Below are 25,140 nucleotides of genomic sequence, written 5' to 3'. Positions count from 1 at the left end.
AATAAATAATCTTAAGATTTATATGGAACCAGAAAAGACCCCAAATAGCTAGAGGAATGTTGAAAAGAAAACTAAAGTTGGCAGAATCACAATTCTGGACTTCAAGCTCTATTACAAACCTATAATCATCAAGACAGTATGGGACTGGCAGAAAAACAGACACATAGGTCAATGGAACAAAATAGAGAGCCCAGAAATGGATCCTCAACTCTATGGTCAACTAATCTTTGACAAGGCAGGAAACAACGTCTAAAGGAAAAAAGACAGTCTCTTCAACAAATGGTGTTGGGGAAATTGGACTGCCACATGCAGAGGGATGAAGCTGGACCATTTACTTACACCACACATAAAAATAGACTCAAAATGGATGGAATACCTCATTGTGAGACAGAAATCCATCAAAATCTTTGAGAAGAACACAGGTAGCAAAACCTCTTCAACCTCAGCTGCAGCAACTTCTTCCTAGAAACATCAGCAAAGGCAAGGCAAGTGAGGGAAAAAATGAACTATTGGGATTCCATCAAGATCAAAAGCTTTTGCACAGCAAAGGAAACAGTCAACAAAACCAGAAGACAACTGACAGAATGGGAGAAGATATCTGAAAATGACATATCTGATAAAGGACTAGTACCTAAAATCTATAAAGAACTTACCCAACTCAACACCCAAAGAACAAATAATCCAATCAAGAAATGGGCAGAAGACATGAACAGACATTTCTGCAAAGAAGACATCCAGATGGCCATCAGACACATGAAAAAGAACTCAACATCGCTCGGCATCAGGGACATACAAATCAAAACCACAGTAAGATACCATACCATACCAATGAGAATGGCTAAAATTAACAAGTCAGGAAACAATAGATGTTGAAGAGGATGGGGAGAAAGGGGAACCCTCCTACACTGTTGGTGGGAATGCAAGTTGGTGCAGCCACTCTGGAAAACAGTATAGAGGTTCCTCAAAAGGTTTAAAATAGAGCTACCCTATGACTTAGCACTCTCACTCCTGGCTATTTACCCTAACGATACAAATGTAGTAATCTGAAGGGGTACATGCACCCAAATGTCTACAGCAGTAATGTCCACAATAGCCAAACTATGGAAAGATCTGCAAGATCCCTGAAGATCTCTTCTGAACCTTCTCCAGTTTGTGAGGGTCTCCCTCAATACGGAACATCTTCAGAAGTGAACACGACCACCCAGATGCAAGCTGGCAAATAAATCATATAGTGATATCAGTATTTCTCCAGACCCCTACAATATATATCTTGATTCTATAAGATTGGATTAACACATTTATGGCAATTCCATCTTACAGGTAATTCCAAGTGCTCCATTAGTCAACAACGCCTCTGGATCATTTTCCTCTATTGTATGCTTAGTTTGACTTTTGATTTAATCTAGATTGGTAGCATAGCAAACTATAAAACCCCTTACTAATATTACAAATACATTATGGTTGGGGGCACCTGAATGGCTCAGTTTGTTAACTGTCTCTTTTCAGCTCAGGACATGATCCCAAGGTCCTGGAATGGAGCCCTGGGTCAGGCTCAGCCTGCCTCTCCCTGTCCCTGTCCCTCCACTTGTGCTCTCTTTCTCTTTCAAATAAATACAATTTTTAAAAAATCTTTAAAAACTACATTATGTTTAAGTCATTACCATAAGTTCCCATTAGCTCCTAGCTCCTGATCAAAAACCAGAATAATATTAATTGACCTCTGTGAGGTAAAACACTTCTTTTCAAAAACAGCCCAAAGCATCTGTTTAATAATCTATTAATGAAACTTTGTGGGGTAATGACATAGAGCCCAACAATCTTGTTATCTTTTAAAGTATATCTCACAATATAAACATAACATCACTCCTATTATATTTTACTAAATCCTACCAAGACGTTTCTATCCCTGTAATGATATGTCTTTAATATTTAACAGCAAGCTTTAAGAATCAGTACATTAGGTACCTTTACTATCTTCTACCAGAGTAGAATAGTAATAGTATTAGATAATAGTGAACTACTACTATCACATGAAATGTCCATTAAATAAATCCAGGAGGATTGCTTACGCACTTAGAAGGAATCTGTGTTGAACATACACATTTGTCTAAAAAATCTCCTTCTAAATGAATGGCCTATAGCATTTCTCTTTATACCATGTGTATAAGCTGTAAATGGTCAAGAAGAACCATTGTGCCCTTGATTTACCATGATTGAATCTGTGCATTATTACTAGGACAATGGCAACTAGAAATCAGTAAGAATCTCTTAACTACAGAGACATACAATGTTAGAAATATCAAAAATTTGACCAAGTGTATATACCGTCTTCTGTATAGTCATGATATGCCTCTCACTTCAAATCCATCCCATGTACAAGTAGACACTTAATAAGCGTCTCTTTTTAAATAATGTTGTGTTATTTTCCCCTTGCTTACATGATAAATCTACCTTTCTCTGTAGCTAAAACAAAAGAAAACAAAACCCTCACGACTTTATCTTTAAAGTAAATGAAATGTATGATATTTCGAAATTACATGCAATTTTTTTTTCATTTACCTAGAAATCCCAGGAGAGCTTCTGGGGTTAGAAATAAAGAAGTCAAGCTACAAAATTCACGGAAGGAATTGAAATATAGTATGGCGATGAACATCAGATTACTAGGTAAGAGTCAGGAGCACTAAAGTCTATCAAAATGACAACGTCAGGCAAGTGAACTAGAATATAAAAAATGTCGAAGCAGTAAAACAAGCCAGGCAGATCATCAGAAGACAGCAAAGCCTCTAGGGCAATGGGTCTCAAAGTTTAGAGTTTGGGAGACACACCTGATATGCTTCTTGAAATTCCCAGGTTCCCTGGTCCTGCCTTCGGAGATTGAAACTGAGTAAAGCTGGGGTAGGTCCCACGTCATTCCAGTAAATGCTGATGCATGTGGAACACTCTAAGTAAAATTGCCTTGGAGGCTTTGAGTACCTGATTCCAGGTGCTCAAGTGCATCCTATGGCAACCCTGCTGACAGGGAGATAGAGGTGAGCACAGGTCTCTGCCTGAGGTAGTCCTGACTGCTTCCTAGTCCCAGGGCATATAGGCATTGATCGTGTTACCATGGTCGCAAATATACCACATGGTCATCTCTGGTATATTTCATCACTGGTGAATATTCACTTATACCTAAATAATGTTACATAACCTAGGTAGTGTTTTATCTTCATTTTGAAAATTGATGCTAATTTTTAAATCTAGAAATCTTTTCTTTGGCAATTCCATATTTAGTCATTGAACAATCATGTATGATAAACACTTTTCTCTAGATGAATACTAAAGTCAGGGTTTTAACATTTCTATAACATGCCAAACAATGTGTTAAACATTTTTTCCTTGTATAAATCTCTAGCAAGTTGGCTTCTCTGTAAAGTTTTAGGAAGCAAGAGGGAGAGAGGGAGACGGGAGGGAGGAAGAAAAGGAGGAAGGGAGGAAGGAAGGAAGGAAGGAGGAAAGAAATATGGTGGGAGGACAGGAGGAAGGAAAATAAAAGAAAGGGAAAGATGTTTGGTTAGATCAGTTTTGTACAGTCTTTCATGGGTCACCAAGTAGATATTGAAGGCGGCAGATTATTTCACTATGGGAAAAAAAAATACCCTATAGAAATACTTTTACAAAGATGGAACTTCATGTGTCTGTGAAAAAAATATTGCCCATTAAAATAAGCTATTTTAACAGTACAGTGATATATCATAGAGTCATAAACGAACATTTGAAGGCAAGGTATAAAGAATTATTTTAAAAAGTAAGAGGGGGGTGCCTGGGTGGCTCAGTGGGTTAAAGCCTCTGCCTTCGGCTCAGGTCATGATCCCAGGGTCCTGGGATCCAGCGCCGCATCAGGCTCTTTGCTCAGCAGGGAGCCTGCTTCCTCCTCTCTCTCTGCCTGCCTAGTTGTGATTTCTCTCTGTGAAATAAATAAAATATTAAAAAAAAAAGTAAGAGGGCTTGTATAAATCATTAATTTTGGACTATCTGAAAGCTATTGCCCATAATGTAATATGTATATGTACATATTCAATACAGAATTTTTTTAAAGATTTTACTTATTTATTTGACATAGACAGAGAGAGATCACAAGCTGGCAGAGAGGCAAGCAGAGAGAGAGGGGGCAAGCAGGCTCCCTGCTGAGCAGAGCCCGGTGTGGGGCTCGATCCCACAACCCTGAGACCATGACCTGAGCCGATGGCAGAGGCTTTAACCCACTGAGCCACCTATGCGCCCCAGTACAGATATTTTTAAATAATGTGTTTGCCCATATGATTCAGACTTTTGCTGTCTCAGCAATCCCTTAAAAAATAACCAAAATAATGTACTTTTTTCATCTAGATGATTTATCCTTTTTAACATGCATTTCCCTTTAAGAAGCAACATTTATCATGTAAAATCACACCTGTGATGAATTATATATATATATAGAACTAAATACAGCAAAGCCCCAGCAAGGACGTTCCATGGATGGTTTTAATCCTGACCACTTTTATTAAATCAGGAAAGGGAGGCTGAGTGGCCGTTCAAGGGGAGAAGTAACCACCCATTAATAACTGCACTATGGGTGGCAATCTACTCATCCAGTGCCTCTCCTTCCAAAAGCTTCTCTTTCTAATCCAGTCTGTGGAAACCTATCTCATCCCTCCTCCTTGGTCCCAGAAGGTGCAAAGGCTTGGGACATGACCCCTGTTCCAGATTCTAGTGGAAGAAACAGATATGAAAGCATAGAATTAAATGCAGTGTGATCACTGCAGTAACAGAGTAGCATCAAAATGAGAGCTGGCCTGAATTAACACTCTTAGAGATAGCTGTGTGTGTATGATTATTTGTTTATCATTAACTATATAGTTCATTCCATGTCGTGGTTTCAGGTTTCAATCACTCTTTAGGGGTTTTCTTTGTCAGACTTACAAAGTACACCATTTCAGTATCACCTTCTGATAGGGTGAAAAGATCAGTCTGAAATGGATGGAGCAAACCATGACTTCAGTCACTAAAGCCAGGACCCAGCGGCAGTCCATGTTGGCAACCCTCCTCACCAATGGCTCCTCTTCCCACTGTGGGTGTCTCATGGTCAAGATCCAGCCAGAAAATGGTGATAATTCAGAATCTAATTTGTTAAGAAGCTGAATAATTTTGATTCTATGAATTGGAGGTATAATCAGGTGTGAATTATATAGTCAGTATACATGAAAGACTAGTAAATTCAAAGTGCCATTACAGAATTTAATGTAATTTAATTTAATGTGGAATATGATGAATTTCCATAGGTGGACACAAGTTAGGTGACAAAGTATGCTTTCAGAAAATGACAACACCCAGAAAAGACAGTCAGGAGCGTGTGGATTTATTTTATGGCCCCTTTTCTAATTTCCAGTGTGTCTTCAAACATTAAAATGATTTATGAAGCACTGCAACAATAGAACAAAGCCCCACCTCTGAAAAAGACCCAATGAAAATACTATTGCTAAACCACATCTGGATTATTTGAAAGGTAAATCTTTTTATGTTAAGTTCTCTTAATATGTTATGGAAGGGTTCATTACTGATTCTTTGCAGCTATGAGGAGGCAAAAAATCACTATAATAGGAAACTAGTCACTAATTATCTGACTCCACTGTCAGCGCTCCCTGCTTAACACCAGAGTCTACCCCATTCATCTTGTCAACTCAATGTTGAATGTCAATACTGGAAAAACGCAGACTGCAGAGAGAAGGCATAATCTTGGCAAAGGAGGAGGATGACAGGAGGCCCTGAAACTTCCCCCAATCATATACAAAGCACTGACAGATGAAGATCTAACAAGAGCTAGACCCACTCACGGTGGAAGAAAAGAAAATTGACAAGAATGACAACTAGGTGGGCGTCTCATAAGAGAATGATTTCAGTATCAAAGGAGTGTCTCAAGAAAATGAATGAAGCATTTGAATATTCTTTCAAAAAACCTTTTAAATCTACTAGAAAAGTTAAACATGAAATGAAGAATATCACATCATTTTATCATAGAATGTCATAAAATGTATGTCCCACAGCAAGATTTAGCATTTGGTTCACTCTTTTTGAGATTCAATTTATTAAATGATGTTTTAACCTAGATTCTGTCATCTATTAGATAAAACTAATAACATAAATGTTCGTTTTATCGAAATGAAGTCCCAATCAAGCTTCCCCCCTCCCACTTAGGAAATTCTGCTCCCTTTCTACATAGATTGACTTTCAATGGCCTTCTTCCCAAACCACCTATCCTTAAGTAACAAGGGCCATCTATAAATCAGTTCTGTCTCAAGGCAGTAGACAAATTTGTATCTACCAAATCACCTTGTAGAAAAGAAAAAAAAATTCTCATCACAACCTCTGTTAGACTCATACTCATAAAGTAAGAGAACATGACTTGAAGTCAATATACTGTCAGACACAATCATATATAAAAAGCAGGAAATGGATGTTAAAACAGGTTTGTGCCATTATATTTCTCCACGCAGAAAGCCAAGAGGTGTCAAATTTCTATTCTGTTTCTATTTCATAAAATGCAGTAACTATTTTGATCTTATTTTTTCCAGCACCTTCATATTTTAATAATTCTCCCTCTTATCTTTTAATATGATTGTTTTCAGATTTGAGAGATCTATTCCAAACAAGGCTATCACGGATATAAAGCTGAATTACCAAGTGATATAATGCTTTTTGATACTCCCTTGTTGACAGAGTTCATTAGGACTCCAAAGATTAGAGTTACCATTACAATACTATCAATCAGCCAAAAAGCAGACCAAGACGGCGACTGGTCCTGCTCTATGAAATGAATCAGTGACTCTGATTAAACAACTAATGAACTTCCTTTCCAAGCACACTGATCACTGCCCTACAATTACCTTTGGCAGAATATCCTGTGCAATGCTCTGAATGTTGGAGAAGACATAAAACTGAGATATCATAAATTATACTAATAAAAGGCAGAACTTCAAATCTGAGCAATTAAACTACAGATCTTCTGTAATGACAGTCACTATGTAAATGATGACAAACACCTAATTTCTATAGTCAATTTACTTCTAAATGGCAAGCAATCAACGTAATCTAAAGAATTAGCTTAATTTTTTTCTGAGTAGATACAATATTACACGGTGACAAGGAATATAGGTTTAAACTCTGCCATCCATTAGCTATAAGCACTTGGGGTAAATCATATGGGCCCTCACTTTTTAAATCTGTGTAATGGGGATTATAAAACCTCAGCGAACTGTTAAGGGCTCACCAAGATTGCATACAATGGAAGATTAGCCTTTCCTCAAAAGGAAAGTGGCTGACTGGCCAACAAGGACCTCTGTCCTCCCCTAGGCAAGACTACAGGAATCTTAGATTTTGATCTTGAATCTTGAGTGATGTAATAGAACGGTAGAAAACATTATTAGAGTCTATCCATTTTACTCAGGGCACTGATGAACCTACCTACCAGTTTTGGCTGCCTAGACACCCTTGAGAGTGTAGCTTTTCTACTGATTCTGTGAGCTACTCCGTATCTTTTTAAATTAATTTTTCTTTTAGTTTCTGTGACTTGGAGCTATCTAACCTTAAGTGAAGTGATATAATACCTTCAGTAGTCAGGAGCTTGTATTAGACAAATAGGAATTTCTCAACGGTAAAAATCCTACCATTGAACCCGAGCTTTAAAATACTTCTCATTTGCGTAGGATTTTATAGTATTCAAAGCACTTCCACTTATTTCATTTGACTCCTGTAATAATCCACATACTATGTGGGAGAGGTCTGATGCATCATCCCCAAAGTAAGGGTTAGAGTCCGGACTAGAGAAAATCATGTTTCAACTCTGTGTTATCTAATTTGGGACCATAGATTTCAATCACTTGTTTACCTAAATTCAACATAAAGGAATGTAACGATAATTTATAGCACAAAATATTAGACAGGCAAGATACCAGACAGTTTTTACTATAAAAAGCCTTCTTTTGATTAATGAGAAAATAAGACTGGATAATTGACTTACATGAAATAAATAATCCACCTAAGGTGAAAACAATGCTGATTCATGCTGTATCAGATTCAGATCCCATTCAAGAAATTTTATAGTTACTGGAGCGAGGGTGTCATCCCTCAGGTGGTCCTCAAGGGTCTGCAGGAGCTTGGGGAAGGAACTAGACAGGGAGTTGTTTTGCAGCCTTCTTAGCTCAAGACTTCTCACCTCAAAGGCTTTTTAAGGAACTCTCCGTTCTTGGCCAGCATGCCACCTGACATCTGCCCTTGGTCGTGTCCTAACCCCACTAGAGCTAACTCTAAACATACACAAAGCTCTCTGCAAGCTGAGCAGTAATCTTTGTTTGCAATTCAGAGAAAGCTCTGTAACTATCCTCCTTCCCTCCCAGGGCCTGCATTCATCCTGTAAGACTACCCCTCTCTCCTGGACAAATCGGGAGTCCTATCAGCAATTTCTCCAAAGCTTCCAGGAACAGACCAGGTGTGAGTATTATAAGAGCTTTCCCCCTCTCTCCAAGCTGGTGGACTGAGATGAGGAATCATGTTCTTATCAAAAGTTGCCAACCAGTTAGCTGGGCCTTCCTCCAAGCTCCGTTCCCTCAATGTCCCAAAACCCCCCAAAGTAGCCTGGCTGTGTCTTACGCAATTATATTCAAATCCTACTCCAATAGAATCTGCGTCACTGCCCTTTTTGGGGACCTGAACTCATATGATCTCCTCTGTGCCTGCTGGGACTGTAGTTAAATCTGATTTCCTGCAGCCAGTTTCCTCTGTCCCGATGCTGCATTTTTCTCTTGCACTTCAACTGTTTGTTGTAAACAGAGAGCGCTGGTGAGATTGAGGCACCCCCTGTTAGGGGCTGTAAGTAACGGAACATGATCCACACACATTCTTCCTCTGAGTAACTGCCATGCCCAGAGCAAGAAATATCAACTTTTTAAAGAATCTCTTAATTCTGCAGTAGATACAATTTTTTTTTTGGAATATACATGAGGAGGAACAAAATTATGACAGATTCCATTCCCCTAGAGTACCGAGAAGAACCTGTGAGGTTTTGTTTTGGGAAAAGGCCTGGCAAATATCAATGAGAAACCCTGCAGTTTAAAGCATGTTCAGTTTTTCTTCCAATGCTCGCGTGACAACAGAACGACAAAAGCAAACTTCAGTCCATTTTCCTCAACCCAGCAGGACAAGCGCTCCCCAAGAAAGGAATTATCATCATGAATCAACTGCAAAACACACAACCATTTTAACTGACTGAAATAATTAGCATTCATGCTGAAATGGGAGGTCCCCCTGGACACTTGAAATGAAAGAATATAGATGAAGAGAAAACTTCCATCCCAGCTGGATTTGAAAATTTCATGGTGAAGGGTGGATAAACTGGGGAATTCCCGGAGGTCAACGTTTGAGGTTTCTTTGCAAATCTGAATGGATATAATTTTTGAATGGATTTAATTTTAGATCTAAATGGAAACCAACATATTGAAGATATGAAACAAATCAATTATAAGGTCCTAAAGATACAAAGCAATTCACTCGAATTTGTGTGAAAACATTATTTGGTTGGAAACATTTTAAATCTTCTCTATCCCTTTAAAAAATGTCTTAATTGCTTTACTTTATAAAACTAAATGATACCAGCTGAAAGCTCATCTCATCTCAATTAAGTCAATTTAAAGACAAAATTTCAGTTTATGCTTTATATAGCACTAAAATAACATAGGGCTCCAACCCCATGAAATAACAAGGATTCAAAGTTACCATGGATGAAAACATATAACAGAGTCTGAATATCACTTTTTGTTTGCTTCTTTTATCATTTAAAAAAAATCTTTCTTTAATGAGTCATAAATCCGTAAGACTTTTCATCTTGAATGGACCTTGAAAATCACATCATAAGACAGTTTCTTCATTTAGAAATGATGAAATAATTGCAAAGAAATGCAGTTTAAGAGATTAAGTGACCTTAACATGAAATTCATCATCAAACACCTAATTTAGAATCTGAAAATAACAGTATCATAGAACACATACCGGGCGTTACTCCCCTTCCTTACTCTCTCCAGGTTTCAGGCTATGTACTTATTGACCAAAGGAAGGCAGGGAAAAGGATAATCAAGATGCACAAATACTGAAACACCAAAGCTTATAACCCACACAACATTAGAAGGCTCTATGACAAAGCTTTCAGGTTGACGTTAAGTCAATTAACTTGCCACTCTAAAGAGATTTAAAAATAATAATGACAGCACTTTGCAGAAATGGTTATAGCCCTCTGCCATTATCTGGGAAAATGACCATTTATGGCTCCATCCAATGTCAACAATTCTACATGCAGCATAAGACATAACACAACTATTTTAAGCTCCACTGTTGAGTAGAGTAAATGTACCTCCCAGCCTTCAATGTGAGACTGCCATTCCTCTAAAACTTCTAACTTCTCCATCTGCCTCTTGGCCTCGTTTATGTTGGGGTAGACAGCTTTCATGGCTTGGAGGGCTTCCATTACTGCTGCGTAGACACTGTGTTTCCTTGGAGTCCGCTTCAGCAACTCCTGTTTATACACAAAAAAAAAAAAAACAAATCGCCCTTTGATCTTCAGCTTTCTGGTATAGCAGGTTCAGAATGACCAGGAAATGAGAACTGCAGAGATCGTGAGAGCCACCTTCAGAAGGGACATCACAAACTCCACTGAAATTCAGATCAATGAATGTACGTTACCCTGACACACATTTTGCAGCTCCTTTAATTTTTTGGCCTTAAAATTATTTTGTTTTAAAAACTAAATTAGATTTCTCCTTTTGAATTCTCAAGTATCTCACCTGCAGCATGTAATTTGTTTATAAGATTGACCTCTGCTCCAACAGAAATAGAACTCTGTATGTCTTCCTAGAGTCTTAGCGGAACAGTAAGTCTTTAAATAAATATGTCCCATAATTTCAAAAATAATTTCAATGCCTTATTTCCTAAAACACTTTTGAGAAACTACAAAAACATGCCATGAGTAAAGCAAAATTTTTAAATGATGTCTTATACGCTAGCAAAATAAGTAACTTACAAGTTCCATGATACTCCATCAATAACGGAGCAATTTATGCTATTTACACCAATAACTCGGTTTCACTTTCTACAGTGAATGAATTGCCATAGGCCCGTCCAAAGCTTTTTTTGTTGTTGTTTTGATTTGGGTTTTTTTTTTTTTTTGGCATTTTATGGTTTTGTCCATTCAGGATATCAGAGCAAGCGTGATCTTTAATCTTTTAAATATATTAAAAGGTTTTGTTTGGTGTTTAGAAGCACGAAATAAACATCTTCACCCACTGTCTAGACAGTTGTGACCACATTGCTTTTTAATTAGTCATTTTCTCTTTACTACAGTTGCCATCATCACATTAACTAACACAATTACAGAAATCCTGGGGCAAGTCTTTAAAATAAGTTTCTTCATTCTTAACATCCAGTGGGAAACTATGCAGTTGTTATACTCTCTTGAGGTCTGTTACTGTTGAAACTTCTGCCATAAACTTTGACCCTGCATTCAGTATGTTCACATTCCGTTCTGCAGGGCTAGCACCAGAAGAGTGCACATTACATCACTCCCAAGACAAGATTTAAAAACTTATGTTGGATCACAAATCCATAAAAGAGATATGCTGGCTTCTCTAAAAATTCTAAAGTGCAGAAGTATTTGTAAATTATGTGAAGTGGTCAAGTCAGTCTGCAGACTGTGATTTGAGGTCCTATGGAATTGTGCCAGTGCATATCTGTGAAGTTGAGATATGAATGTAGACAATGTGAAACAGCAAGAAAAATGAGTAGTACTAATATTTTGTCAGTTACTTTCTATCAACATTAACTGGTTGGCCACGCCAATAATTTCAAGTTCCACAACGATGACTGATAGATTGTATAACACACAGCCTAACTCCTAATGCTTTTCTCTGAATAAATAAAACCAACCAAAATCAAAGAGACTATAGGCACAATGGTACAACAACAAAAAAATTATCAACACCAACATATCTACTACACAAATAAATAGTTTCTTCATGTTTCTTTGTGAAGATAATCATCCAAAGAAGGGGAAAGATGTCATCTTTCCACTTCTCGAAGGAGCTCTGAGTTGATCTTTTTCTTCCTAAGCAAGGATGGGTCCATTATTCTATCTTTGTAGAGGTCAGATCAGCCAACCCTATCTGGTGGTCATCCCCATCCAGAAGTGATTTAGAACAATTACTTAGCATGATATCCTTCTCTTAATAGCACTATCCCTTCTGACTCTTACAACAAAAAAATGCCTGGGATTCCAAAATCAGGTCCAGGAACAGCTGACGTGATCTGAGTCACCAAGTCAAGAGTCTGAAAGGACTCTCAGAAAGATAGGAGTCGGGACGCCTGTGTGGCTCAGTTGGTTAAGCGGCTGCCTTCGCTCAGGTCATGATCCCAGCGTCCTGGGATCGAGTCCCACATTGGGCTCCATGCTTAGCAGGGAGCCTGCTTCTCTCTCTGTCTCTGCCTGCCACTCTGTCTGCCTGTGCTCACTCTCGCTCTCTCTCTGATAAATTAAAAAAAAAAAAAAAGAAAGATAGGAGTCACGTTTGCCCCAATCTTCCTGAACTGAAGACCATATTAAAGTTCTGCAGAACTGAAGATCCCCATGTTAGCTTCCCTCTGTGGCTTAAGCAAGCAATTTTGACTTGTTTTTTTAATAAGGAGAAATTGTTTTCAAAGAAATTTTACACAAAAACCCAATTATGCAACTCATGGAAGTTGTAGTTAAAAAAATGTATTTTAAGTTCAAATTCCTTACATTTGTTTCTCAAAAAGTAAATCAATAAGAACACCAGTTAATATGTGCAAAACATATTGAAATATTTTAAAAATTTAGAGAGCAAGCAGTAGTTCATCTATTAAGATAAATCAGAATCAAATATATATGAATAATAGCAGCTAACATATACGGAGTACATAATAACTAACATATACGGAGTACATACTGTGCTAAATGATTTGCATAAAAGTTGAATTACTATTTTTATGTAATACATTTTCCATATGTGTGTATGTATATATGTATATACACACATACACAGACATACACATCCATTATACACATCCTTGCAGACATACGCTACAATTTCATCATCATTTTTTCTGCTTCATTAATAAAAACCCAAGGCTTTAAGAAGTTAGATTATGTGGGGGCACCTGTGTGGCTCAGTGGGTTAAAGCCTCTGCCTTTGGCTCGGATCATGATCCCAGAGGCCTGGGATCCAGCCCCACATCCTGCTCTCTGCTCAGCGGGGAGCCTGCTTCCCTCTCTCTCTCTCTCTGCCAGCCTCTCTGCCTACTTGTGATCTCTGTCTGTCAAATAAATAAAAATAAAATCTTTAAAAAAAAAAGAAGTTAGGTTATGTGTTCAGTCATAGTAAGCAGAATACTTAGGATCTGAACTCAGAGTTCCTGTGCTCAACCGCCAACCCAAACTGCTGTTCTAGTTCCAAGAAGCACCATTTCCAGAATTGCTATTCTAATCTATTCACATATTCTTACAGTACAAGCATAATTAGCACATTAAAATGTGTATTTCACAGTAACACTTTTAGTCATTGTAATGAGACAATGGCCTACGACCATTAATGCGTCCACAGGCAGTATTTGCTTAGCACCGTCGTTCTACATCCTACCATTTATTGTCCCATGTGACCCACAACATTCCCTGTAATACTGATTCAAAAACCAAACTGTGAAATTAGGTAACTTTCACTTTAAGTTCATTAGCATCAAGAGGAGACCAGTGTAAGGGGAAGTCAAAAAATAAACAATAGTAGATTTACTTAAGATAACGAACCCTGTAGACAATATGCAATATAAACTTGTCATAAGGTATTTAATGGGATCTATCTTGAAACTAATGCATTTACTCTAAATGAAACTCAAACGGATAAGTTTTCTACAAAGAGCACTAAAAAGTCTCTTTTCCTAAAAGATTTGTTTCCTAATCCATATATATGTGATGAAATAGCTATTTTCCCTAGTAAGTATAATCTGCCATTTCTTTAGAAAATCAGATTATTTAAAAGAAAAACATTTTAAAGCAAAATATGCAGCAAAATATGCAGATACAAGAAAATACTACCGTGAAATAAACACATAAAATACCTTCAAAAGGAGAGGGTATTTGCAAATTCTTTGTATTGGTGTTACTAAATATCCTTCCAGGGGAACATCTGTATTCTTCCGTCCTCCAAGTAGCATGCAGTTCTGCAGTGGAAATAAAAATAATTAATCGCAATTTTTTAAAGCTGGAGCCATGAAATTTTCTTCTATCATAAAACTTTCTGCTAAAATCTTTTGAAAGCCTGTCTTTATACCTTCTTTCTCTGAGATGAGCCTGTGAAATCACAAAGAACATTGACAGAAGACAAAGAGAAGTATTTTCGTATCACGTTAGTTATAGAAACCAAAATAAGTTTTAAATACATACCTTTAAAATTAATTTTTATGTACTATCCTCTAAAGTCTGAGGAAAAAGAAATAGGATAGAGATGGAGGAATAAATGATGGGTAGGTGGATGGATGGATGGATGGACAGATGGGTGGATGAATGGACTGATGGATAAATAAATAACAGACACAAAGATACACAGATCAATCCTGCTTATAAAAGGAGTTGTGTTGTAGCTGAATTGTGGTGTTGTGCTGTGTTGTAAAGAGCAGGGCCTGAAGACAACCAGGTTCTATACATCCTCACCACTGACTAGTGATGTAACTTTGGGTTGATTTCAGAATGCTAGTTTTCCTGCCTGTAAAACTGTCATGTTTTAACCAAGTGATTACTCAGTCACTTTTAGCTATAATACCCCACCAGTGACAATGGCCAGTCAGTCTCTGAGAAGGAGGTCAGGTATGATCACCAGAGAGGCAAGATGAATGGAGAAATCTCAAAAGCAGCAATCAGAATATCATGAAATAGAAGGAAAATCAACTCTGATTAAAAAAAAAAGCCTATATCCTCTGAAGCATCTGGTCTTTATTTTATAATTTAAGTATCAATTTAAAAAAGAAAAAGATTAGAAACTTGTGCCAAATCCTTTTCCTACAATGCCTATCAGAGGGACTGGCAAAAAGAAAGTAGTCGATAAATATGTAATAAACGGAGAAAAGGGCTCCTCAGATATCATACTGATAATTTAGCAACCTTTATACCAGCATTTTACAAGGGATGAGACTACTGTCCTACATTCATTGAGAAGAGAGACCAAGAGCTGAGCAGGAAAGGATGAAAAAGAAAAGACTGTTGTGAGCAACTTGGCTTTAGCCAAGTGTATTTGAGTCAGGAAAACTAACATCATGACTTTAACTTCACCCAGACACTTTAGAAGACAGGGGAGCAAAGAAGTGTTCTGACTCAAGCATGCTCTTTGAGGGCTTCATCCCCCCATTGCAATCAGTTTATCAAAATATTTTTTTCCAACCCCACATGGTGTTGTCCCCAGAGGAACCGTATGAAACACAACTATGTACATCTCACTGTATTTCCAGTGATGTTTCAGCATCCTTACATATGTTAGCGCCCCTTATAAACACAGCCACCCCTTTCCCTAGCCCCGTGTTGAGGTACCCTAAGAAATTCATGACTGCTTAACACACTGTTATTTCCTTGTCTAAGAGGACTGTACAGATCATGAACTGTCTTCATAATAGCAGAGGTGGGTTGTCACTTTAGACTGGCTTATGAAAGCCAACTCTCTCTCCATGCGTCTACAAAGAATATCTTCTAAATGAGCTCCCACAGATCTCCCTGATGATGAAAACTGTGCCAGCATACCCAAGTACCCAAATAATACCACCACCAAATCTGTAAACTCTTACCTGTCTTCCCAAGGGTGACTGTTATTATCCCCCATTTTATGGAGATGGAAAATGACACCAGCGATAAAATCAATTTCTTAAAGTCATTCAGGTAATTAGAGATCACTTAGTACCAGAGCAGGTATTATAAAAGCCAGGTTTCCTACCAGACTATGCTGCAGGATCATCTAAAAACCAACACTCTTCGGACTTGACTGGCATGGCTTGACACAATTCAGTCAATAAACTAGATCAAGGGGATCAAAGAGTCAACTGTGCTGAGAACAGACTGGATTCACTAAGACAATGAAGCTTTAACACCTCCTAAAAAGCTCTAAAATTTTAGTGGCATAGAAGCCTCTTCTGGCTGTGGCAGAGAAAAGAGATCAGTAAATCCTCTTCCTAAAAAAACAACTGTAACCTCAGCAAAATTGTCGAAAATATCAACTTCAGGGCTCTGGAAATCAACTAAAGTCAAACAAAAAAACAGAGAAGTGTTTTTTTCCATGAAAAACTGCGGAAATTTCTGGTAAGAAAGGTGGGAGTCTATAGCATTCTCACAAGAGCTTCTCCCACCTTCCCCCTGCCTCCTCATGCTTCCGCCCTCCTCAGCTCGCCCTGCACAGTGGCCCTATCAAAATGGTGCTTCCACAGTGGCTCTCCTGCAGTGGCCGCATCACAGGGGCCCTGACATAGTGATAGACCCTGAAAACCTGCTTTCAGGTGGGGCTGCAGAAAGTAAATATCTCACTCCTGAGGGCGTTGTCAATAAAGTTAGCACACTATATAAGAAAAATGGAGAATACCTACAATTCCGTTGGCCTGAGATTATAGCCCTCTTTGGAGCAGATATCAGGCTGTGCATCTGTAGAAAAGACCCAAGGGGGAAGCGGTGTCCCCATGGAAAGAAAAACCTAGATCTGACTTGAAAACTGCCTACTCTCTGAATGTCTCCCCCACCCCCCCTAAAGTAACACATAGATCCATAGACAAGATGATTAACGATGTTTGGTCACCTCTGACAAACCACCGGCAGAACTAAGTTAAGCAGTTACTGGAGTGACCCCTAAAAAGAGAGGCTAAATTAAAGAACAAAAAATTGAGTAGAGAGAGCAGTTGTACATACAAGAGTCAAGGTTCTTAAATCAAGTCCAGGAAAGTTACAAAAAGACAAAACAGAACAACACAAACAAAAAACAACAACCAACTTCAGGAAATAAGACTTGATAAATTAAGATGAATATTGTTCTTAGAGCAATCACCCCCCCAAAAAATAGTTCAAAAAAATCAAAAGAGGAAATAAAACAGTACACTAAGGAAGGTAAAGGAGGAACAGAGGGGCAACAACAAAAACACATACAGAAAAAACAATAAAATGGTACCTGTCAATACAACAATACCAATAATTCAGTTAAAGATCAATGAATGGAACACTCCAATCAAAAGTCAGAGATGATCAGGCTGGATAAAAAAATCAAGATCCATAATGATGTACTGTAGTTGGCTAATTGAATTTAAATAAAGTAAAATTTTAAAAAAAAGGCAAGATCCAACTATATACTGTCTCCTAGAGACATGTTTTAGATTCAAAGACCTAAATAGTTTGTAAGGAAAATACTGGAAAAAGATACACAAACAGTACAAGAAGTGTCATGGCTATAATAATATCAGCCAAAACAGACTTTAAGAAAAGAAATATCCCTAGGGACAAAGAAAAACATTTTATGATCAATAGAAATACAAATACAAGCACTTTCAATGAATATATATTTAACAACAGAGCCCCAAAACATATAAAACAAAACTGACATAATTGAAAGGCAAGACAGACAATTTAACAATTATACCTATAGATTTCAATATCCTACCCTCAATAACTGACAGAACACCTAGAGGAAAAGAGAAAGAAGAGAAGAACAACACTATGAACAAAACTGACCTAACATTTATAGAACATTCCACCCAACAGTTACAGAATATGCATAGTTTTTAAGCACACATGGAGCATACAGAGAGGGGGAAAAAAACAAACAAAAAACAAAAAACTCCAGGACAGACCCTATGCTAAACCATAAAAATGTCTTAATGAATTTAAAAAGATTTAAATGATTTAATTATGTTCTCTGACCAAAATAGAATTAAATTTAAAAAGTCAACTACAGGAAGAAATCTGGAAAATTCCAACCTTGGGAAATAAAGTAACGGAATGTTAAAACTCATCATTCTAAGATTTTACCCTACTGACAAGCTCAAAAGTCAACCGGCCAGAGATTTCTGGATGCTGGAAGAACACATGAAACTCCTAGGCCAGAGCTACAGGACTTTTTTTTTTCCCTGAAAGCAATAGCAGTAGCCAGAGTATCATTATTTTGGGGCCAGTTTGCCAAGGCTCAGTTCCCAAATAGCAACATAAGAAAGACCAGGTGGCCCATGCACATGGATACCAGGAAAGGAGACCTGAAGCTAAGAACCATGCATCTTTCATGAGGGCAGCAGGCGTGACTGCCCGCCACTTAGGAGGAAAAGAATATCTCTACCTTCTGATATAAACATCCTTTATATCGTGATATAAACATCCTTTAAAGATCAGCCAGAACAAAAGCAGTCAGTTCCTCCGCTCAGAAAATGTGCAGGGACACAGTCCCATGCAGAACTGCCTTCCAAGACAAACTCTAAATAAAGAATAGACGACAGATATTACAAAAGAAACGAGACCTTTTCAATAACTGAATGAAACTGAAAACACATGTAAAATTTTATGAATAAAACTAATGCAGTGTGTAGGACAAAATCATAGGTTTAAACACCTATGTTGGAAAAAGCAAAAAGGTCCCAATAAAAACTCTTGACAAACTATGAATATAGTGGAACTTCTTCAACTGGAAGAGGACATCTGTGACAACAGTAAACTTCACACTTCATGATGAAAAACTGATTGATTTCCCCCAAGATCAGAAACAAGGCAGGCATGTCTGTTCTTATCACTTCTATTCAATAGTAAACTGGTTTTAACCAGCGCAAAACCCAGGGGGGAAAAAAGACATCTATATTGAAAAGGAAGTAATATAACTGTCTTTACTCTCAGATGACTTCATTCTATATGTAAAGTGTCCTAAAGAGTCTACCAAAAAAACTACTAGAACTAATACATGAATTTAAAGCACACGATACAAGAATATACAATAAACAAAAATAAATAAAAGTCAAATGCTTATATGGTAGCAATGAACAGTCCAAAAAATGATATTAAGATCATTCCGCTTAGTGAAATAAGTCAATCAGAGAAAGACAACTATCATATGATCTCCCTGATATGAGGACGTGGAGATGCAACATGGGGGGTTAGGGGATAGGAGAAGAATAAATGAAATGAGATGGGATTGGGAGGGAGACAAACCATAAGTGACTCTTAATCTCACAAAAAAAACCTGAGGTTTGCTGGGGGAGGGGGCTTGGGGGAGGGGGAGTGGGCTTATGGGACATTGGGGAGGGTATCTGCTATGGTGAGTGCTGTGAAGTGTATGAACCTGGCGATTTACAGACCTGTACCCCTGGGGATAAAAATACATTATATGTTTATTAAAAAAAATAAGAAATAAATAAAAAATTTAAAAAAAGAAAAGAAAAAATCATTCCAATCACAGCAGCATCAAAAAGAGCAAAATACTTGGGAAAAAAATTAACAAAGTAAGTATAAAACCTGAATACAGACTTCTTAAATAAAATGAAAATATGTTCATATGGAAAAAATTTAATAAATCCTACTTCAACAAAATGTAAGAATTTTGATGTCCAAAAGATAACATTTTTAAACTAACCACACTGAGTGGAAATATTCACAAATTATATGTCAGATACAGAAGATGTGTTCCAAAATAAAGAACACTTATAGCTCAATATAAGATAAACATCTCAATTTAAAAATGGAACAAAAGATTTGAATAAGCATTTCACCAACAGGATATATGAATGTCTAATAAGAACATTGAAAGCATGCCTGGTATCAGTGGTCATGAGAGAAATGCAAATAAATATCATCTTGAGATAAACTACACATCCACTAACCCAGCTACAATTGCAACTGGTAATACCATGTGTTTGCAAAAATATAAAGAAACTGCAAACGTACATTGCTGGTGTATATGGCACAGTCATTTTGGCAGTTTCTTAAATATACAATTACTATGACCTAGCAATTCCACTCTTAGCATCCATCCAAGAGAATGAAAATATCCAAAGACTTGTACATGAATGTTCATCTCACCATCGTTGATAAAACAGTTCAAACTGGACATTTCCTGACTTTTTCTATACTAATACCTCTCTCTGAAAAGATCTTCAAGGCCCATCATTAATCATACTTGCTTGCTGACCCAAAGTCCATACACCGGCAAATGGATAAATAAAATATGGTATAGCCATACAACGAATACTATCCGGCAATAAAAATGAATGGCATATGGATACATGTTACAATGGAGATGAACCTCAAAACATTTACTCAGTAGAAGAAACCAGGTGTAAAATATTACATTGAACCATTCCATTTTTTTTTTAAAGATTTTATTTATTTATTTGACAGAGAAAGAGATCACAAGTAGGCAGAGAGGCAGGCAGAGAGAGAGGAGGAAGCAGGCTCCCTGCAGAGCGGAGAGCCTGATGCGGGGCTCGATCCCAGGACCCTGAGATCATGACCTGAGCTGAAGGCAGTGGCTTAATCCACTGAGCCACCCAGGTGCCCCGAACCATTCCATTTTTAAGAACTATCCAGAAAAGGCAAACTACAGAGATTGAAAGTAAATCAATTGATAGCCTAGAGTTTACAGGGGTTGTAGAGATGGGCCATGAGCAGGCATGAGGGACTTTTCAGGGTGCTAGAAATCTCTATAACTGGATAGTGGGGATGGTTCCTCCACTCCACAATTGGCTAAATAGTATTGAATTGTACACTTACAATGTGGTCCTCACGGGCAATTAAATTGTCCAAATTACTACCAAAATATGCATTTCTCTGTGCTATCCTAAAGAAATAAAACATATATTCTTGGGACCTGGGTGGCTCAGTGGGTTAAAGCCTCTGCCTTCGGCTCAGGTCATGATCCCAGGGTTCTGGGATCAAGCCCCGTATCCGGCTCTCTGCTTAGCAGGGAGCCTGCTTCTCCCTCTCTCTCTGCCTACCTCTCTCCCTACTTGTGATCTCTGTCTGTCAAATAAATAAATAAAATCTTTAAAAAAAACATATATTCTTATTCTTTCTGTGGAAAGTGAGTAAGGAACTTATGCAGGAGAAAGTTCAATCTTTAAATTTCTTTTCTACTATACCCACAAATCGCTTCCTTCCTGTGATGGCCCCACTTACAGCTCTCTTAGCAAAAGCAAATGAAACCTAGGGAGCTGAGGGATATACAAGCAATGATGAACTCTGGCATAAATATCTTCTCTCACTAAGAATCTGAGGTTCTCACAAACAATTCATAGTCAGCCAGGAGAGGCCATTATCAGTGATTTCCCATCCATGAGCTTCTGCCAACTCTCCCTTCTTACGATTAGAGTCCTTTGGGACTCTAGTCTCCTAGCCCAGACACATTTAAAGCATTGTCCCATGAGTAATTTTTGCACCACATTGACACTAGTTCTTGGTTCCTTAGAGAGCCTAGCAACAAATCACAGCGTATAGTAACACTCATATATATACTTACCAAAAGAAATGTGCGGATTGTTCTTATTTTGTTAAGTTCGAGAAGCAATTTCTGTGCCTTCTCATGGTTACTACAATATTCATCATAGATACCAAACTTGTCTTTCTGTGAATTTGAATAAGGATAAGTTAGAGTCATGGTAATACCTATTTGGAAAGATCAACCTGTGTGATGTTTGTGAACATATTTTATGTGTCCAAAGCGTTTACTATATTTTGGGAGCTCTACTCCGTGTATGTATCTAAGCACACTTCATTTACCAATTTTCTCTGATTCAAGAAGAATCATCTAGGAAAAAAGGTTATATGAACTAGAGTCCAATATGAGGTATGCAATACTAAGTAAATGAGTCAAATGGTAGCAAATTACAGAGAAGAGAGTACTTAGCTTTCCTGAGACGGTTCAGATACAGCTTTAAAAAAAAAAAGTAGTATCTGAGCAAGGTTCAGAGAGATGAATGCATCATTCCCAGGCAGGGTGAGGGAAGAAAGCATTTTAGGAACAGGGAAAAGCATGTGCCTGATCATGCAGGAATAGAGGGACCTAATACCCTGCAGTTCACATGCACCAATCTGGACAGCTGTGTTTAGGAGGGACATGGACAAACAAGAGAATAGTCAGCAACAAGTGACTAAGATAATGATGGACTTAGAGTCTCCAAATATGAGACTCTCTGTGACAAAGTATGAGAGGTCATTTCAAGTAGAATCATTTGTTAGTATAATAAAGTAAAGAAATGGTAGCTACTTTCAGACAGCTGTCATAGTGTAATGGGACTTACAACACTGTGTAGCTCCAAAACACAAAACTAAGACCACTTGGTGGACATTGCAAGGGCAATCCATAATGGGCAGTGGTAGGCAGATTCAGGATTAACATAAAGATCTTCTAGTGCTTATAGCTTTCATTAAAAGAGATCAAGTAGGAACAAGATAAATAACCTTCGTATTTGCCACAGAAGGGGTACATTCAAAAAGGGAGTAATTTCACCATCATGACCTCTAAGCTTCCTTCTGTCATTAGATTTTTCTCTCAGCGGCTAGGATTAGTATCTACCAAAGCAACTCCAATAAGAGGAAGACACAGAAAATGTATTGATCAAATATTAGAACCAAAGTACACCCTCTGGAATTTCCATGACATACATTTGGAAAGCAACACTGAGTGCTATTTTATATAGCCAGCAAAAAATATATTGAGTTACTTATTTCAAGAGATGGTATGACCCAGAAGGAAATACGCTTCAGAAATAGTTTAGCTAAATACATGGATGACAGATTCATAGTGTGTTACTGAGGAAATGGATGTCAGAGTGCAAGATTCCCCTATGAGGCCCTGGACTAAGGCAGCTGATGCTCCAGCTGGCTGAAGATGTGAATTCCTTCATGAAGAGGAACAGTCTGCAGTAAGTGCACACAAACATGCGTGGTTTCCAGTCATACCCAAGGAAAGTACGGCTTGATCTTCCTGCGCCAAGGAGCCTCTCTCCATTTAATATTAAGTACCTTTATGAAATATTTCCTGATTATAAAAAGAACATATGCAGCTTTGCCCACTCCAGACAGAATTACAGACCTAAAAATTACATACCGTTAACTTTCTAAAGGCTAAATAGAAATAAAAATAAACAAAAATTGACTTCTGTGACAAAATACTCTTTTGCATTTTTAAATAAAACATCAATTTTATGGCATTTTGGTACAGAGAGGAATTCAGGTGGGTGAAAATTAGCATCAGTGGAATGCTATAAATAGCAGCACTATTTTTTTTTTTTTTGCTATGAATGCCCTTCAGTTCTGAAAATAATTTTCATTTTATAGGTGACTTCTTTATAAATCAATTGCACAAATAATTTCAACTATCCTGTCCAAAGAGACGAAAATGATTACACGAGCATGATGTGTAATTTGAAGCAACAGAGGACTGACTGGTTATTCTTCTGCACCACTCAGTAAGACCTTCTGAGAAATTACCCTTGAAAAACAAGAGACTCCTGCATCTGTGTACCTAGAGTGACAGGGCTCCTTCACCTGCAGGCTTGTTACCAGCCCATGAACAAGGCAACATTCTGACTCACAAAAGGCTCATCAGGCCATTGTAAGAGTAAGGATTTTCTGCCTCAAAAGGGAAATGCTCTATGTTTGGGGGAAACATAAAAATCCATTCATTATGAACAGCCTGAATATTCATTAGGATTCAAAGCTACAGAGGATGCCAAGAACTAACTTGCTGGAAAAAAGAAAAGGCTGTTTGTTCTTCACTGAATAAAATGGATGATGTGAGGACCTCACCCCTTTCCTGGCTCTCAGTGGAAGATTTCATTGGCCTTAAAAGACCCCAAACTTTCGGTGTCACATTTTACTTCTACACTGAGTTCTCACACGCTACTGTGCCAAAAGCTGAACCTTAAAATCTGGGGGATGGGGCAGAGCTTCTAAAATAAACAGAAATTGATCTTACAAAGTGAAGAAAGCGGGTTCCCACTTCTTGTTGAGTGTTAGGTTCTGGATGCAGGCATTCTTCCACGCCTTTTAAAAATTCCTTAGGTACAGCAAGGATACCTTCAATATTTGAGAACAGCATCTACAAATAAATATAATAAGTGCAATAGTGAAGCAGGTCAACAAAAAAAGTCCATGAGAGGATAGTATTCTCTTTGCAAGCTGAAAATTTCAGGGCATGCTTATCCTTTCTACCCACGCAGAGGGCAGAGGACCAATTTTGTCTGGACATCCTTTCTACTCCTACACAGCTCTGGGAACCAGGAACCCATTCCTGGCTCTCAGGAAAAGCCTGAATAACTAAATCCAAGCGTGACAGTCCCCAACCCATTAGTGAGAATGGGCAGCAGGTAACATAGTGCAGGCAGATTTGCTGGCAGGCTTTTGGGGGCAAAGGCTTCTTTGGTCTCTGGAACAGTATCCTGGAATGGACAGCTTCCCCTCTGGAAAGGTTCTGTGTCTGGAAGTGATAGCTTGGACAGCTACAAGGTCATTTTGCAGGGATGAGAAGAGCCAGCCCTGGGGCAAAGCAGATAACCTGGATGAAAGTGAAGAGCTAGACAGAACCTGGCAATCTTATCGACCTCCCTGAGTCACAAGTCCTGAACCTTCTCTTCTGTCTGGAGTCCCCAAATGAGAGCTGATGTGTCTTCAACTTGTTTGAATAATAAGTGTCTATTGCTCGGGAGCAAAAGCACACAAACTAAAATGCTCCCATGGTAAGAGAATTTAAAAGTTCATTTTTAATTTATAAAAAAATAGAAGAGCCTATAAAAATCCTTGGGAATTTTTTTTTTTTTGTAAATAAAACAGCAAATCAGCACCAAAAATAAACATCAATAATAATTTAGGCAGCTTAAATGAATAATAACAGTAGTGCAATTAATTTTCATTTACCTCCTCCCCCTTTACAAAACTCTTCATTATTTTCCTTTCCTGCAGCCTAAAAGGAAAGGCTTATACATGTGTTTCTGAGTTGAAGACATTATGCAGACATTTTCTGCACCACGGAACCACCCAAATCATTTACTCTTTGGTGATCAAAGATTGAAGTCACATTT

General features: G+C 37.9%; 1 long non-coding RNA gene and 1 pseudogene across 1 annotated transcript in view; one reads left to right on the top strand and one right to left on the bottom strand.

Annotated features, from left to right (window-relative positions):
* The window catches only part of LOC123946204, a 928,361-nt pseudogene that overhangs the window by 434,632 nt on the left and 468,589 nt on the right, over positions 1 to 25,140 (top strand).
* The window catches only part of LOC123951916, a 50,911-nt gene continuing 49,872 nt past the window's right edge, over positions 24,102 to 25,140 (bottom strand). The window contains exon 3 of the long non-coding RNA XR_006820534.1: positions 24,102 to 24,161. This is a non-coding gene — a long non-coding RNA (uncharacterized LOC123951916). The remainder of the gene's footprint in view (positions 24,162 to 25,140) is intronic.

The sequence above is a fragment of the Meles meles genome, chromosome 1 (genome assembly GCF_922984935.1).
Source record: "Meles meles chromosome 1, mMelMel3.1 paternal haplotype, whole genome shotgun sequence".
In the NCBI taxonomy this organism is placed as follows: Eukaryota; Metazoa; Chordata; class Mammalia; order Carnivora; family Mustelidae; genus Meles; species Meles meles.
The sequence above is the reverse complement of the archived record's forward strand: the minus strand, read 5'-3'. Positions and strand labels throughout refer to the sequence as shown.